Source organism: Sorex fumeus, unplaced genomic scaffold, assembly GCF_029834395.1.
Source record: "Sorex fumeus unplaced genomic scaffold, SorFum_2.1 ptg000061l, whole genome shotgun sequence".
NCBI classification, from domain to species: Eukaryota; Metazoa; Chordata; class Mammalia; order Eulipotyphla; family Soricidae; genus Sorex; species Sorex fumeus.
Genome location: NW_026606118.1, coordinates 26,177,792 through 26,193,871, shown reverse-complemented (window position 1 = coordinate 26,193,871; position 16,080 = coordinate 26,177,792). Strand labels below are relative to the sequence as shown.

Genomic DNA, 16,080 nt, shown 5'->3' with positions numbered 1-16,080 from the left:
GGTCAGCTGCATGCAAGGCAAACACCTTACCCACTGTACTATCACTCCAGCCCCCCCCATATCCAGTTTTTGATGATTGAAAATATATTAGATTATAAATTCATAATATATAAATTTTGAATCATATATTAAAGGAGAAACTTTTAGTCTAAATACAAAATTCTCATTTACATGGAATATTATTTGCATGAAAAGTCCTTCCTTGATCTTTGTGTAGAAAAAACACACACGATTTTATCTGAGCACAGCCAGGTGGCACCTGAAACACTTCCCCAAAATAAATGAAAATAAAACCAGGAATTACTGCACAATGCTACGCTGTAGTCATTGCTTTGTTATTTATACTGATATTGGAGTGGTTATCTGGGAACATTTTGTCAAGTTACAAAATAAAATATTCTTATACCAGAGAATATGCAAAGTACTACAGTTAAAAGTTGCTCAAATAAACTGAAATTAACACTGAATGTATAGGACAAATAGAATAAAATCAGTGTGCAAGGGAAATAACCTAGGAACATTTCCCACAGTGCCTGCTATCACCAAGTTCTCATTTTCTCTGTAATTTTTTTTTCACTAGAAGAAACGAAGGGTCCTTGAAGAAGCATCTCATTGTTTGCTTGGCCTCGAATGATGTGAAATAGCTGATTTTTGTTGTGCCACGAAACAAGAAAGTTATCAAGGTCATATAAAATTTTTCCAGAAAGACAGAGGACCCTGATAAGAAGTAGTCACTGGTCAAAGCTATGACCTTAAACATTAGACTAGTTGACTAAAAAGCAAGTTGTTAGCAATCCATGATTCCCTACTGATTAGAAGAAAGAAAACATAGATCAAATGTTTGAAAAGATGAAGGGACTAGACCATATAAATGCTGGGCTTTGTTATTTATTTGGTGTAAATGGACCGTTTTCTGTACCAACAAATAATACAGGAATGAACTAACAACGTGAAACATGTCTGTTATTAGGTCTAACCTGAAATGAGGTAGGTATGTTAGTAGATAGTAGAAAGACTCCAAGTCTGGGTGGGAGCATCTGAAATTCGTAGTATCAATACTTCAGTATCCTGAAAAGGGGAACAAATGCATCTCCAGCAAGTGCCTATAGTGGCTAATGGAAACAGCAAACACAGACGCCGGGAACAAAAGCATGTCATTCAAGTGACGACACAGGAAAAGCATAGTTCAAGAGGTGACAACAAGGCTGTCCTTAAGCCCTGTTCAGATGGCACAGAAGAGAATAGGGCCATAAATCTTTAGGCAAAAATAGGTGCAACAGAAAGGACCGAGGTGGCTTACTGAGAAACTAGAAGACTTCCCTGCAGAAACCAAGGGAGACTAAACTAGCCCAAGTGAGAAGAGCACATCTTTGCATGTGTGAGTTTGATTCCCGAGTTTGCTATTCACAAGTCAGCTCTGGATGTAGATCTTATTTTTTTTAAGAACCCAGACTCTCATAAAAATGAGTGGCAGAGAAACCTAGTGTAATCGGTACCTTATACTCTCCTTTCCTGTTAATTCTTTATGGTCTTTGTGTCCATTCTTTCCTACGTGCATATTTTTGTGTCACTGTCACTGTCCTCCCATTGTTCATCGATTTGCTCAACCGCGCCCAGTAAGATTGTGAGACCTGTTACTGTGCTTGGCATATCAAATACTTTGCGGGAAGCTTGCCAGGCTTTGCCGTGCGGGCGAGATACTCTCGGTAGCTTGCCGGGCTCTCGGAGAGGGGAGGAGGAATCCGTTAAGGTGTTTCCCTTGCACGCAGCCAACATTTTTGGGTAGCTAGAAGAAAATATTATACCGAAAAAAATACCTATATTCCCAACCCTCATTTTATTTTTTTTCTTTTGATATTTAGCTGGGTGCATTTATGTATTTTCTCAACAAAAACTTAAAAAGATGCTTGCCAAGAAGGTAGGCAGGGGTTTGAGGTGGCAGGGAGTTAACCCAGAAACACTGGTGCTGAGGTTGACCCTGCTGGCAACATTGGTTCTGGGACATAATATTCCTAAAACCCAACTCTGAATAACTTTGTAAATCATAGTGTCTTAATAAGGAAAATAATTTTTTTATAGTGGTGAATGAAGAGGGTCTTGGATGCCGGCGATTCACTGCCTGTTTTGAAGAGCAGTTTTGATAACCTACAGTATGAAAAATTAACTTTGTAGAAATTAAAGTTGTCATCATACCTTTAACATGACAAATGTTTTTAAATGCCTTAGCCGTTGGGGACCATTTAGAAAGGAGAATAGCTCCCCTAAATACTTGCCTCTTGCTTGTAGCTCACCTAGTGCCTCTGTCACCCCTTGGTACAATGCTACTTCTGTTTTCCTTATTACTTTATTAGAGTTGTGGAAATTGAGAACTTTTGAGCATGTGTTATAAGTTGAACAGAAATCAGATTTAACACCTTACCACCCTTTTAAAATGTTGGCATTAGAGATCCTCTAAGAAATGTTTTTAAAAACAAATGTTAAGAGAGAAAATTCTAGGTGGCTGTGGAGTTCACTCAGAGAGCTGGAGTGCCTGTTTTGCTTGTAGAAGATCCAGCTTGATCACGAGCACCAATGGTCACCCTGACCACTATGGAAGTCATCATGAGCCCTCGGTCAGGAGTAATCTCTGATCATACTGGGCATGACTCCAAAAAAAAAACCAGAAAAATTGATGCAAATAATAATTTCATACTCAAAACTTTTAAAATATTTTTATGAAGAATTATTTGCAAATAGTTTCATAACATCTGTGGGTTGATCGTGGAAAATTGTTTTATTGTAAGAAATTAGATGAAATGTCACCTATATTTTTACAATATTAACGTACAAATCTTTATTGCATGAGGCTTGGGTCACACCTGGGCGTGCTCAGAGCTTTCTCCTAGTTTTGCGCTTAGTGATCACTCCTGAGAGTACGGGAGATCAAACCCAGGTTGGCCACGTGCAAAGCAAATGCTGTACCATTTTACTATCTCTCCAGCCCTCTTAATGTACAAATCTTTAAAGTCAAAAAGATATTTGAATAGTGAAAGTATCTCAATTTATGAAATGGGCCGTGCTGATTAGGAATTTTATGTAGTTTTAAGTAGTTTGATGGAAGAACTGGGAATTCAGGTATCATGAAAAGCCAGGGCAACTCTCTATGAGAGTTGTGAGATTATTAACAATACCTCTAAGTAGTGTTTTGCTAGTATGCACAGGTACTGGGGAGAACTCAGGTCTTCCATCTGTTTCTAATAGTAAATGACCTCATCCAATGCTTTCATAACACATAAGCATTGTTTATCCCCAGAAAAGTTAGAGCTAAAGAGAGAAAAATCTAGAAGATTCAGAATGATTGGTCAATATCAGAACCAAGTGAAGAACAATGAAATCTGCCAGGAAAAAGGGAGTGGTGATTGTAAAACTTGTATCAAGCTTTATTTGTATAATCTATTCGCCTCTCTGTCTCCACTAGACTGTGTTCTGTTCTGTCAACATAAGAATGGTGACTTTGTTTATTGAGGTGGGGCGGGGGCTTCCTAGCTGTGCTTAGGGGCACAGGGGACACTTGTAGCTATACATAGCCAAAGGTTGCCAAGCCTGATGTTTGGGTGCTTGGCCTGGCATTTTGATGCTCTTTACACAGGGGGTACCAGATACACTCCCAGGGGTGCCCCCAGGACTGTGCAGTATCAGGACCAACATCAGGACCCTGCTCATTTCTGCACTCCATCACTTTGAGCTGTCCTCCTGGTCACTGGGTGGTGTTTTCAGTCTTCACATTTTCAACACAGTGCCTGGCCGAGTCATTGCCCAGAAAAATTTTATGATTGAACAAAGAAATTTTTCATGAAAAAAAATTTTTTTAATTTTATTGAATCACCATGAGATAGTTACAAGCTTTCATGTTTGGGTTACAATAACACAATGATCAAACACCTATCCCTCCACCAGTGCATATTCCCCACCACCAATATTGGCGGTATACCCCCCTATTCCCCTTTCCCACCCTCCCCCGCCTCCATGGCAGACAGTATTCCCCATACTCTCTCTCTACTTTTGGGCATTATGGTTTGTGATACAGACACTGAGAGATTATCATGTTTGGTCCTTTATCTACTTTCAGCACACATTTCCCATCCCAATGTGTGTGCTGAAGCCATCATTTTCTTAGTGATCCCTTCTCTATTCCAGCTGCATTTTCCCCTTTGCTCATGAAGCAGGCTTCCAGCTATGGAGCAATATTTCTGTCCCCTGTATTAGGAGTCAGCCTCATGTTATGTTGTTTTATACTCCACAAATAAGTGAGTTCTTCTATGTCTGTCCCTCTCTTTCTGAATCATTTCACTTAGCATGATACTCTTCATGTCTATCCATTTATAAGAAAATTTCATGACTTCATCTCTCTTAACAGCTGCATAGTATTCCATTGTGTAGATGTACCAAAGTTTCTTTAACCAATCATCTGTTCTAGGGTACTTTGGGTTGTTTCCAGATTTTGGAGATTTTGGCTATTGTGAACAGTGCTGCAATAAACATATAGGTACAGATGTCATTTCTACTGTGCTTTTTTGTATCCTCAGGATATATTCCCAGAAGTGGTGTTGCGGGATCATATGGAAGCTCAATTTCTAGTTTTGGAAGGACTGTCCATATTGTTTTCCAGAAAGGCTGGACTAGTGGGTATTCCCACCAACAGTGAAAGAGCATTCCTTTTCCCCCAAATCCACGCCAGCACTGGTTGCTTTTGTTCTTTTGAATGTGTGCCAGTCTCTGTGGTGTGAAATAATTTCTCATTGTTGTTTTGATTTGCATCTCCCTGATGGCTAGCAATGTGGAGCATTTTTTTCATGTGTCTTTTGGCTATTTGTATTTCTTTTTGAGGAAACTTCTGTTTATTTTTTATCCCCATTTTTGATGGGGTTGGAGTATTTTTCCTTGTGTAATTCTACTAGTGTCTTGTATATTCTGAATATTAATCCTTTATCAGATGGGTATTGAATAAATATTCTTTCCCATTCTGTGGGTTCTTTCTGTATTTTTGTAACTGTTTCTTATTTTTATTTTTTTTATTAGTGAAACACCATGAGGTACAGTTATAAGGTAAGGTAAAGGTAAAGGCCCTCCCGTTGATCGTCGATTTGCTCGAGCGGGCCCAGTAACGTCTCCATTGGAGACTTTGTTGTTACTGTGTCTGGCATATCGAATACTCTCGGTAGCTTGCCGGGCTCTCCAAGAGGGGCGGAGGAATCGAACTCGGGTCGGCCATGTTGGCCGCATGTAAGGCGAACGCCCTACCCGCTGTGCTATCGCTCCAGCACAGGTACAGTTATAGACTTACAAATTTTTGTGCTTGGGTTTCAGTTATACAATGATCAAGTACCCATCCCTCCACCAGCGTCCATGTAACTGTTTCTTTTGAAGTGCAGAAACTTCTTTGTTTGATGTAGTCCATTTGTTTATGTTTGCTTCCACTTGCATGGTCAGTGCTGTTTCATCCTTAAAGATGCTTTTAGCTTCAATATCGTGGAGAGTTCTGCCTACATTTTCCTCTGTGTACCTTATGGATTCATGTCTGATATTGAGATCTTTAATCCACTTTGATCTGACTTTTGTGCCTGGCATTAGACATAGGTCAGAGTTCATTTTTTTGCAAGTAGCTATCCAGTTTTCCCAGCACCACTTGTTGAAGAGAATTTCCTTGTTCCACTTCTTGCTCCTTTGTCAAAGATTAAATGGTCATATCTTTGGGGGTCTGTAACAGAATATTCAACTCTGTTCCATTGGTCTGCAGGTCTGTTTCTAGCCCTGTACCGTGATGTTTTAATTACTACTTATTTGTAGTACAGTTTGAAGCTGGGGAGGGTGATGCCACCATCTTCTTTTTCCCAAGGAGCATACATTATGATCAAGTAGGATTCATCCCAGGGATGCAAGGATGGTTTAACATTCAGAAATCGATGAACATAATCCATCATATCAACAAAACAAAAGATAAAAACTATATGATCATATCAATAGATGCAGAGAAAGCATTTGACAAGATCCAGCACCCATTTATGATGAAAACTCTCAACAAAATAGGCATCGAAGGAACTTTACTCAATATAGTCAAAGCCATCTACCACATGCCCACAGCAGGTATCATTCTCAATGAGGAAAAACTAAAAGCCTTCCTCTAAGATCAGGCACAAGACAAGGTTGCCCACTTTCACCACACCTCAATATAGTACTGGAAGTCCTGGCCTTTGCAGTTAGGCAAGAGAAATGTATCAAGGGCATACAGATAGGAAAGGAAGAGGTCAAGCTATCACAAGCTATCAAGAGGTCAAGCAGACTATGTGATACTATACTTAGAAAACCCTAAAGACTCTACAGAAAAGCTCCTAGAAACAATAGGTCAGTTTAGTAGAGTGGCAAAATCAACACCCAAAAGTCCATACATTTCTTATATACAAATAAAGAAAGAAAAGAAAGAGACATAAAAAAACAACCCCGTTCACAATAGTACCTCAGAAAATTAAGTACCTCGGAATCAGTTTAACCAAAGACATGAAGGACCTATACAAGAAAAATTACACAATACTACTTCAAGAAATAAAAGAGGACACTAAGAAATGGAGGCACACCCCCTGCTCATGGATAGGGAGGATTAACATTATCAAAATGGCAATACTGCCCAAAGCACTATACAAGTTCAATGCAGTCCCTATCAGGATACCCATGACATTTTTCCAAAAAATAGACAAAACACACCTGAAATTCATATGGTTTTAATAAAATTTGGTACTTTTTTTTCTGCCCCCAGAGATGAGTCAAGTATCCTCATTCCAGTTTTATGGAACTGCCCCCATTTTTAAGGCTCTCTCCTACAGCCATTTCAGAATGTAGTAGAAATAGAGGGAAAGGGATTTTTTAAAAATATTTTAATGTTTATACTTGGGCATGCTTATGGATGGGAAAGGTCAATCTTGGGAGACAACTCCAGAGACACAATCCCATACATTCTCTGGGAAAGGATGTGCCAGGCAAAAATGCTTGAACCCTGTGGGGCTTGGTATGGAGAGAGATTTCCTCTCGGGTCTTGACTAAGAATTTGTTCTTGGGAGTGATAGATACATTTCAAACCTCTTCCCCATGATGATCCTTCAAATTTTGGATAGCAATATCCTTTTTTTTAAGTGAAATACTAGATTTATTCAAAAAGAAAATAGAAATGAGATTTCCTAGGTAAAGTATCTGTGTAGTAATACTATTTCTGTCTCTTTGTCACTGAAAAATGGCTGAGCACTCACCTCTGTGTATATTTTTAGGCATTAACAAGTACTAGTAAAGACACACACAGTGAAAGGCGACAGGAGAGAGTGGACTGCTGAAACATACATCCTGGTCTACTTGAGGTAACACAAACAATGAAAATTTAGAATTTAATTAACATTTCACTTTTTTTCCTGTGGATATATAAGGAAACATACAATAATTCATTTTACCCATGACATTTTACAAAATCAGACAAAAGTGAATTTATAAGCAGATTTCTTAATAATAGCCATTTCATTTCCAACAAATATATTATCATCCTATTCCTTTATCCTGTGTACACATCTAACTGGCAAAACTTACTAGACTACTGCAGTCGGTAAAAATCCAATCCATGATGCTCCAATTGTTTGGCTTGATTAAAAACATCTTATATATAAAACTCACTTTCTTATGCCTGATTATCAGATCCTATAAAAAAAATTCTATGCCCTTCTCCATGCCTCATAAAAGCAACTAGCATGGCACATGACCAGTGACGGTGCTCCTGAGTACCCGCATGTGTCACTTGGTGCACAGCAGCTCCTCCTCCCAGACGGGGGCCACAGGCACAAGGCTCTCATAATCCTCGTGCTCCTAGTAGTGCACATAGCCACTGCATAGGTCCTTCCTAGATTCAAGCTAGTAAACAAGTCAGATGCCTCGGCATCGGAATCCTTGGCCCCTTCATCTTCTTCCTCTTCATTATCCTTGTCCTTCTCCTCCACCTCGTCCTGGTAGCTGGCATCGCTGTTCTTCTCGGGGGCGAGGCTCTTCCAGTAGGCATTATAGCCAGCAGCTCCATCTCCATCTTCACCTCCTGCCTGCCTACCGAACTTCAGGGAAATGGGTCGACATGCTCAGGTCCTTCGTCTCCTGGGTCTTGTGTCTGCACTTGGGGCAGGGAGTCTGTTTGCCTTTTTTCTTGCTTAAAGATGTTACTCCTTGTGTGATCTTCACAGAAACATGCCTTACACCAGAGACAGGAGTGCTGGCCCAGCCAGTTGCAGGACACACATTTAAATGTTTCCGCCTCTAAAACCTGGCAGCTAATCCCAGTATCCCTCCCACCCTCCATCCCCCCATCCTACCCCCCCCCCCCCCTCTGTGGCAGGGCATTCCCTTTTGTTCTATCTTTCCTTTTGGGTGCTGTGGTTTGCAAAAGAGGAATTTGAGTGGCATTCATGTTCGGTCTATAGTCTACTTTCAGCATGCATCTCCCATCCTGGGCGGATCTTCCCAACACCTTTTATTTGGTGCTCCCTTCTCTATCTGAGCTGTCTTTACCTCTAGCGTGTGTGCGGCTGGCCTCAAAGCCATGGAGTCAACCTCCTGGTACTTATCTCGGCTATTCTTGGGATTAGTGGTAGTGGAGAATGGGCACTGGTGGAGGGCTGGGTACTCAATCATTGTATAACTGAAAGCCAAGCATAAAAATTTTTAAGTCTACAACTGTACCTCATGGTGTTTCACTAATAAAAATTAAAAATAAATAAATAAACAAATAAAACCTGGCAGCTGGCTAGATGTTCAAACTGATCATCTTTGCAGAGCAAGTTATGAGAAAAAAAGAATAACTGAATATTCTGCCTCCGGGGTCCCAGATTCGGTGCTCGCACTCCACCCACTCGGCCTCCATCAGCAGGCACGCGCACAAGTGGGTGCTAAGGCACTTGCACTCATGGCACACCCAGGCTTCGCAGAAGTCACAGATGGCGCCCTCCAGGGCAAGGCCAGTAGTGCTGTAGACACCTGCGTGCTTTATGACACAGTCTGAAGACTTTCATCATGCACTTTGTCTTCCCACACTGTGCACAAATTGGTAACTTCTGGACAGAACTACAAAAATGACAGAATGCTCTGTTCTTCTGCCGCCTCTAACACTTGTCACATTCCATTGAAACATTGCAAGGGTGTTTAGCTAAATCTATGATGCCTCTTGATGCTCTCAGCTGCTTTTTCCGTTCCCTTCTTCCTGGCGCCCATCTTTTTTTTTTTTTTTAATTTTTTTTTTTTATTAGTGAAACACCATGAGGTACAGTTGTAGATTTACAATTTTTTTGTGCTTGGGTTTGATTATGCAATGATCAGATACCCATCCCTCCACCAGTGCCCATTTTCCACCACCATGGATAATATCCCCCCACCTCCATCCCCCCATCCCCCGCTGCCTCTGTGGCAGGGCAATCCCCTGTGTTCTCTCTCTCCTTTTGGGTGTTGTGGTCTGCAAAAGAGGCATTGAGTGGCAAACATGTTCAGTCCATAGTCCACTTTCGACATGCATCTCCCCTCCTGGGAGGATCCTCCAAACACCCTTTATTTGGTGCTCCCTTCTCTATCTGAGCTGCCCTTTCCCCTAGAATACCCGGCTGGCCTCTAAGCTATGGAGTAATCCTCCTGGTGCTGATGTCAGCTATTCTTGGGTATTAATCTCATATTTTATTACTTTATATCCCCCAGATGAATGCAATCTTTCTATGTCTATCCCTCTCTTTCTGACTCATTTCGCTTAGCATGATACTTTCCATGTTGTACCGGCTCCTATTCCAACCAGGTACAGCCCGCCCCCAAGGGCCTGGGACCCTCTGTGCCCATCTTTTTTTTTAAGGCATGGTTTCCCCCCCTCTTTCCTTGAGGGGAGGCCCGCTGTGGCAGCAGACCCACGTCCAGGTGTACACCCGTGGGGAGGACGCTACTAAGACCCCCGGGGAGGCGGACACCGCCGCTTCCGGGAACACGGAGTCCCTCTGGATGTCCTCTCTGGATAGCAAAATCCTTAATGTCTAATGATTGTCTAATGATTCCTGCTTCTCCAAATGTTGCTCGTACAACATAGTTTTCAGACCTTCCCTTCACCAGATTCTTCTCCTACATTACGTGTGGCAGAACAAGAAATGAGCACAGTATTTGGACTATAGCTGCCCTTGGGCCTCTGCATATTCATTGCAGCCAAGATGTCATTGCCAGCAGCTTGGCAGCTTGTTACCTTCTGGACTTTCACCATGCTTGCTGCCAACTCAAGTCCCAAGGTTTTGTGTTGTTTTTGTTTGTTTGCATATTTTGGTTTTGTTTTGGGGGCCACCCAGAGTGGTGCTCATAAGCTATTCCTGGATCTGAGCTCAGAAGTGACTGCTGGGTCTCATGGGAAGGGGGGTGATATCAGCTCCTCCTTCACACCCTACTGAGGTCATGAGTTGCCCCTCAGGAGCGGCTCTCTGGCACAGCCACAACACCAGACGCACAGAAACCAATCTCGTAATTATCTGGCTCTTTGCAGACATCCAAAATCACAGTGACATTATATGATTCTCATAACCAGCTATAGAAAACAAAGTATTTCACAATGCCTTTTCAGCAATTCTGATTGTTGGGGCGGGAGGGGAGTTCTAAACAATAATGCTGCATCTTTTGTCGAAATAATGAATGTAATCAATGTAGAGAAGAGTTAAGTAGAAATCATCTGCCTCACAGGCATTTGGAGGGGTGGGAGGGGAGGTATACTGGGGTTCTTGGTGGTGAAAAATGAGTACTGGTGAAGGGAGAGGTGTTTGATCATTGTATGACCGAGACAAACCTGAAAGTTTAGTAACTTTTCCCACCGTGATTCAATAAATAAATATAAAAAGAAAAAAAACAGAAGTGACTGCTGGTGGTACTTAGGGGACCATATTGGTGACAAGGATTTGAAATTGACTCAGGGAGATGCTAGGCAAGTGCCTCACCTCCTGCTGCCCTTCCAACTCCCGTCTTAAGTTTTTTTTTAGTGTGATATGTGTCAACCAGGGTACTCCAGTTCTACACTTGTATATTTTGTACTAAGTTGCTATTTTGAACCTAAAGCCTTAACTTGGATCTTCTTCTCATTGATATGTTTGATTCATTAGTACAAGTAATTTTAGCACTTTTGGAATTTTGATTCTTTTATAAAATGTTGAAATTCTAACGTATCGGCATCTGTATTTTATTATTGGTTTGTTTGGGGTTTTGTTGTTGTTGTTTTGGAGTCACACTCTGCAGTGCTCAGACTTACTCTTGGCTCTGCGCTCAGGGACTCAGTCCTCGTGGGGCTCCATGTAGAGTGGCCATAAGGGGTGCCAGGGATCAAACCTTGAGTCAGCTGCCTGCAAGACAAGTGCCCTACCTGTTGTACTAATCCTCTGGCCCTGCATCTGTACTTTTGATGAGCTTACTGGCCCCATTTATCTAGGGCACTGAATAAAGTATTGACTAAGACAGATTTTGGGAAGAACCCAGAGGACAGCGCTGTGGCTCAACAAAAGTTTATGAATTAAGTTTAAAAAAAAAACGCAGAGGGGGAAAGGGATAATTATCTTTAGTACCATATTCAGAGCAGCTTTTTCCCTTTCAGTGATCCTCAAAGAGTGAAATGTAATTTCCCAAGTTTTTATGTCTTTATAGAAGTTTTCAGCATATTTTTAGTCGCATCTATTCTTTCTTCTTCCGATTCATTCTTACAGGATTTCAATAAATCACTGTCACTGTCCTCCTGTTATTCATAGATTTGCTTGAGCGGGTCCAGTAACATCTCCATTTTTTTGAGACTTGTTGTTACTATGTTTGGCATATTGAATACGTCGTGAGTAGCTTACCAGGCTTTGACGTGCAGATGAGATACTCTCGGTAGCTTGCCAGGCACTCCGAGAGGGGTGGAGGAATTGAACCCGGCTCAGCTGAGCTGGCTGCGTGCAAGGCAAACGCGCTACCACTGTGCTATCGCTCCAGCCCTTTCAATGAATAACATGTGGTATTTGTAGCATACTCTACCACATTCCTAATGCTACTAAGGAACCACCAAAAATTTGTAGTGATTCAAAACACTTTATTTATTGCAGTTCTGTTGGAAGACTAGTCATTTCTCCCCCAGACTCATCTTTTGGGCACCTGTAACTAAATAACCCTCAGGGTGCTGGGCTGAGCTAAGAGTCTTAGATTACCTGGGTCTCATCCTACATTTGGTTGTTTCTCTTCAGGGAGGTGAGTTTAGGTTTTTTCTTAGGCAGTGGCAGCATTTCAGTAGGATAAAGCCCTATTTGAAAGTTCCAAATGGATCGTTATTTGTTTTTATCCGGTTGGTCAAAATAAGTCACATGATCACATCAGTGATCAGTAAATAGCAGATGATTTAAGGACTGAGATTTTATTTGAGTGATTTTGTTTTGTTTTGTTTTATTGTTGGGCCACAGAGCTGTACTCAGGATTTACTCCTAGATCTGTGCTTTCGCCTAGATCTCTACTTCTAGGCTTGAGGGATGGCTTGGGATGCCAGGGATCAAACCTTCATTGGCTGCATACAAGGCAAATGCCTTACCACTATAATATCTCTCTGGCCCAAGGAAGTGAGATTTTATTAGAGGACATAAATGAAACTACTCACCACAAACATTTTCAAGTGTTCACAGTATTTTTTGGATTTAGTAGACCAGACCTCATAATTTATGTTTCCTTGTAATCATTTTTAGTGAGACTGTCTGCAAAGTTTTTCTTAGCAAGAAATATAAGAGAGTGTTTGTGGAAAAAAAAAGACCTGGTATTGAGTTTTCATTAAAAAAAAACACTGAAATTTAAATTTTCCACCTCTAGTTGATACAGATCTGCTATTTATTGAAGAATAGTTTCAATTAGTTTATTGTCTTAGTGATGAGCATTTCAAAATGTCAAGTCTACCATGCTCATGTTCTATTCGCAGAGGGTTAAATAGAATAGATCCTCATATGTTCCATTTCATGAGTGAATGTCTGATCTTGCTTTGTCCAAACACTTCCATCTGGAACTTTATGTTTGAGGAATTATGCAGTGATGCGGGGAACAATGATTGTTCCCCAAGGGTGGTGAGTTGCCAGTAGTTTTAGTATGCCTGCAAGAGGATTTAGTAGTCCTAAAGTGCTTAATCCTAAAGAGTTTCTGAGCCAAGATGCTTCTTCTTAGATTTCCTTGATTTCTTATCATTTTCCAACCTGGATTCTTTGTGTTTCTTAAACATTGAATGATACAAGTAAGTAGTTTTTTTGTTTGCTTAAATGTTAAAATCCAATTCTCCTATGTGCCACTAGGGCTGTGAACAGTAAGACACCTAATGTGCAGGACTTTGCAGATGGACACAAGTGGTGAATTCTTTCGTCCTTCCTTTCCTCTTTGCTCTTGTTCCAAATTGCACTGTATCTTTGGAAGCCTATTTCTTTCCTCTTACCCACCCAAAAAGGTCCTTAGAATGTCATCCTGAATAAACAAAGCAGTCAGAGTTGTTTCTTGCCCAAACCACATGTTTAGTAAAGCAGAATTCATCACTCATTACTCAGTGTTTCTAAACAGTCTGGGTGAAAATATTAAACAAACAAACAAATAAGCAAAAGGCCCTGGCAAGTAAATTAAAAACAGAACTAGTGATTTATTTCTGGCTAGCTTCTTTGATTAATGCTTAGAAATGGGAAGAGTGAAATATGTTTATTTTTATGTAACAGACATGAGAATTCCTTCTTGAAATTTTGCTTGAAGCCACATATTTCTAAGAATGACTGGTGAGAAAAAAAAGTGCTTCTTGGCATAAAGAATGAGAATATCTTAAACTGAGAAAGGAGACCAGAGGCATAGTACATGGGCTAAGGTGCTTGTGTTGCACATGGCCAATCCTGGTTGGTCCTTGCTGCATGGACACCCAAACCATAAATTTAAAAATAAACAGAAAAATCTCTTAACTCAGTGACACCTTTAAGAGGAATTTCCTTTATTTCTTGACAAGTGTAACAATGAGAAGTCATCTCAGGCCATCTCTATGGGTTCTGAGACACTCTCTTTGTGGAGGTGACATTTGAGCAGAAACACAAATGCTAAGAGAGAATGGACCATTCAAAGTGTCTGTGAAAGCAGTAGAGACAACGGGGGAACAGGGACATTCCTGACATGACTCGCCCTTGACTAGAGCTGCTCTTTCTTTTTCCCCAACCAGGCTCTGTGTTTCCCTAAGCTCTTCTCTCTTGGAAGATCAGGAGAACCTGCAATCCATTTGGAACACAGACTCCCTCAACAGTGATGTCCTACTTTGCACGGGGCAGTTTTATTGAACAGAAGACATAGTCTTTCAGGCTGACATTTGAATCTGGGTAGCTTCTGCCCTGTCTAGAATTCTCTAAAGAGAAATGATTAAATTACTGAGTTTGATATCCTAACACTACTCTTATTTTCCCAACCAGATGCTACCTATCCAAAATATAGGTCCCTAACCCCACAGTACACTCTACCACACGCACATTCTGGCGGGTTAAGCATGACCATGCTTATTTGCTTACCTATGGTTCCAGAAGCCAGGACCTCCTCACACATGCAAGGTAAATGATGCTCTCTCTGTCACTGAGTCAGATCCTTGGCCTTCTTCTAATTCTGGAATGTCCTCATTTCATTTTGCAGAGTGATGCTTGGCAATTGTGATTTCGAGTCGTAGGCGAATTGAAAAGCTCAGTGGAAGGCCTCAGCAGCAGAGTAAGAGCGGCTGAGAACAGAATCAGTGAGCTCGAAGATGAAGTTCAGAGACTCTCCAGAAAAGAGCAGAAAATGGAAAAGAGACTCACAATTCGGGAACAGATGGCAAGAGAAGATCGTGATGAAGCCAAGAGGGGTAACATAAGAATTATTGGAGTCCCAGAGGTACAGGAAGAAAACCTTGATGAAGAAAAAACTGTCAAAGACATCATTGCTACAACGTTTCCAGAGCTGAAGAAAACTTGTGACCACATTCAGGAGGCCCGAAGGGTACCAGCTAGAAGAAATCCGAATAAAAACACCCCAAGACACATTCTGATCAAAATGACCAAAACCTTAGACAGAGATAAAATTCTGAAAGCAGCAAGATCGAAGAAAGAAATCTCTTACAAAGGAGCATCCTTAAAATTCACAGCTGATTTTTCTGATGAAACCCTCATGGCCCAAAAACAGTGGTGGGACATAGTGAAAAAACTCAGTGAAATAAATGCCTCTCCAAAAATACTTTACCCAGCGAGACTCTCATTCATAATAGAAGGAACAACACACAGTTTCACAGACAAACAACAGCTCAGGAACTTCATAGACTCAAAACCATGGTTACAAGAACAACTAAATGGGCTACTACTTTAAGGCAAGACAGGCCCCTCAAATACACCAAATTTCAACAGAACAATGGGGCAAAATCCCATAACAATAATCTCTCTCAATGTCAATGGGCTAAACCACCAATTAAAAGACATAGAGTGGCAGGATGGATTAGAAAATTGAACCCAACATTCTGCTGCCTGCAAGAAACACATCTCAATAGTCAAAGCAAACACAGGCTCAGAGTCAAAGGCTGGAAAACAATCCTACAGGCAAACAGCTCCCATAAAAAAGCTGCGGTAGCCATCCTAATATCAGACCACATCGATTTCAGAGTGAGGAAGGTCATAAGAGACAGTGAAGGCCATTTCTTATTGATCAAAGGATCTGTACAACAGGAAGAACTTACAATAATAAATGTATATGCACCTAATGCGAGACCAGCAAAGTACTTAAAACAACTACTCATAGATTTGGAAAGAGACATCAATAGCAACACAATACTAGTGGGAGACTTCAACACTGCTTTGTCACCTCTTGATAGATCAACCAGACTCAAGCTTAGCAAGGACATACTTCATCTGAGGGAAATAATGGAAGAAAGGGACTTAGTAGATATATACAGGACACTTCATCCACGAAAAGCTGAATACACATTCTTCTCAAGCTTACATGGAACATTCTCCAAGATAGACCACATGCTGAGCCACAAAACAT

The 16,080-nt window shown here is 41.0% G+C and overlaps 1 pseudogene; it reads right to left on the bottom strand.

The window, feature by feature from the left end:
• Positions 1-7,806: 7,806 nt before the first annotated feature.
• LOC130034735 (zinc finger protein 330-like) lies at positions 7,807-10,285 on the bottom strand (annotated as a pseudogene).
• Positions 10,286-16,080: the final 5,795 nt, after the last annotated feature.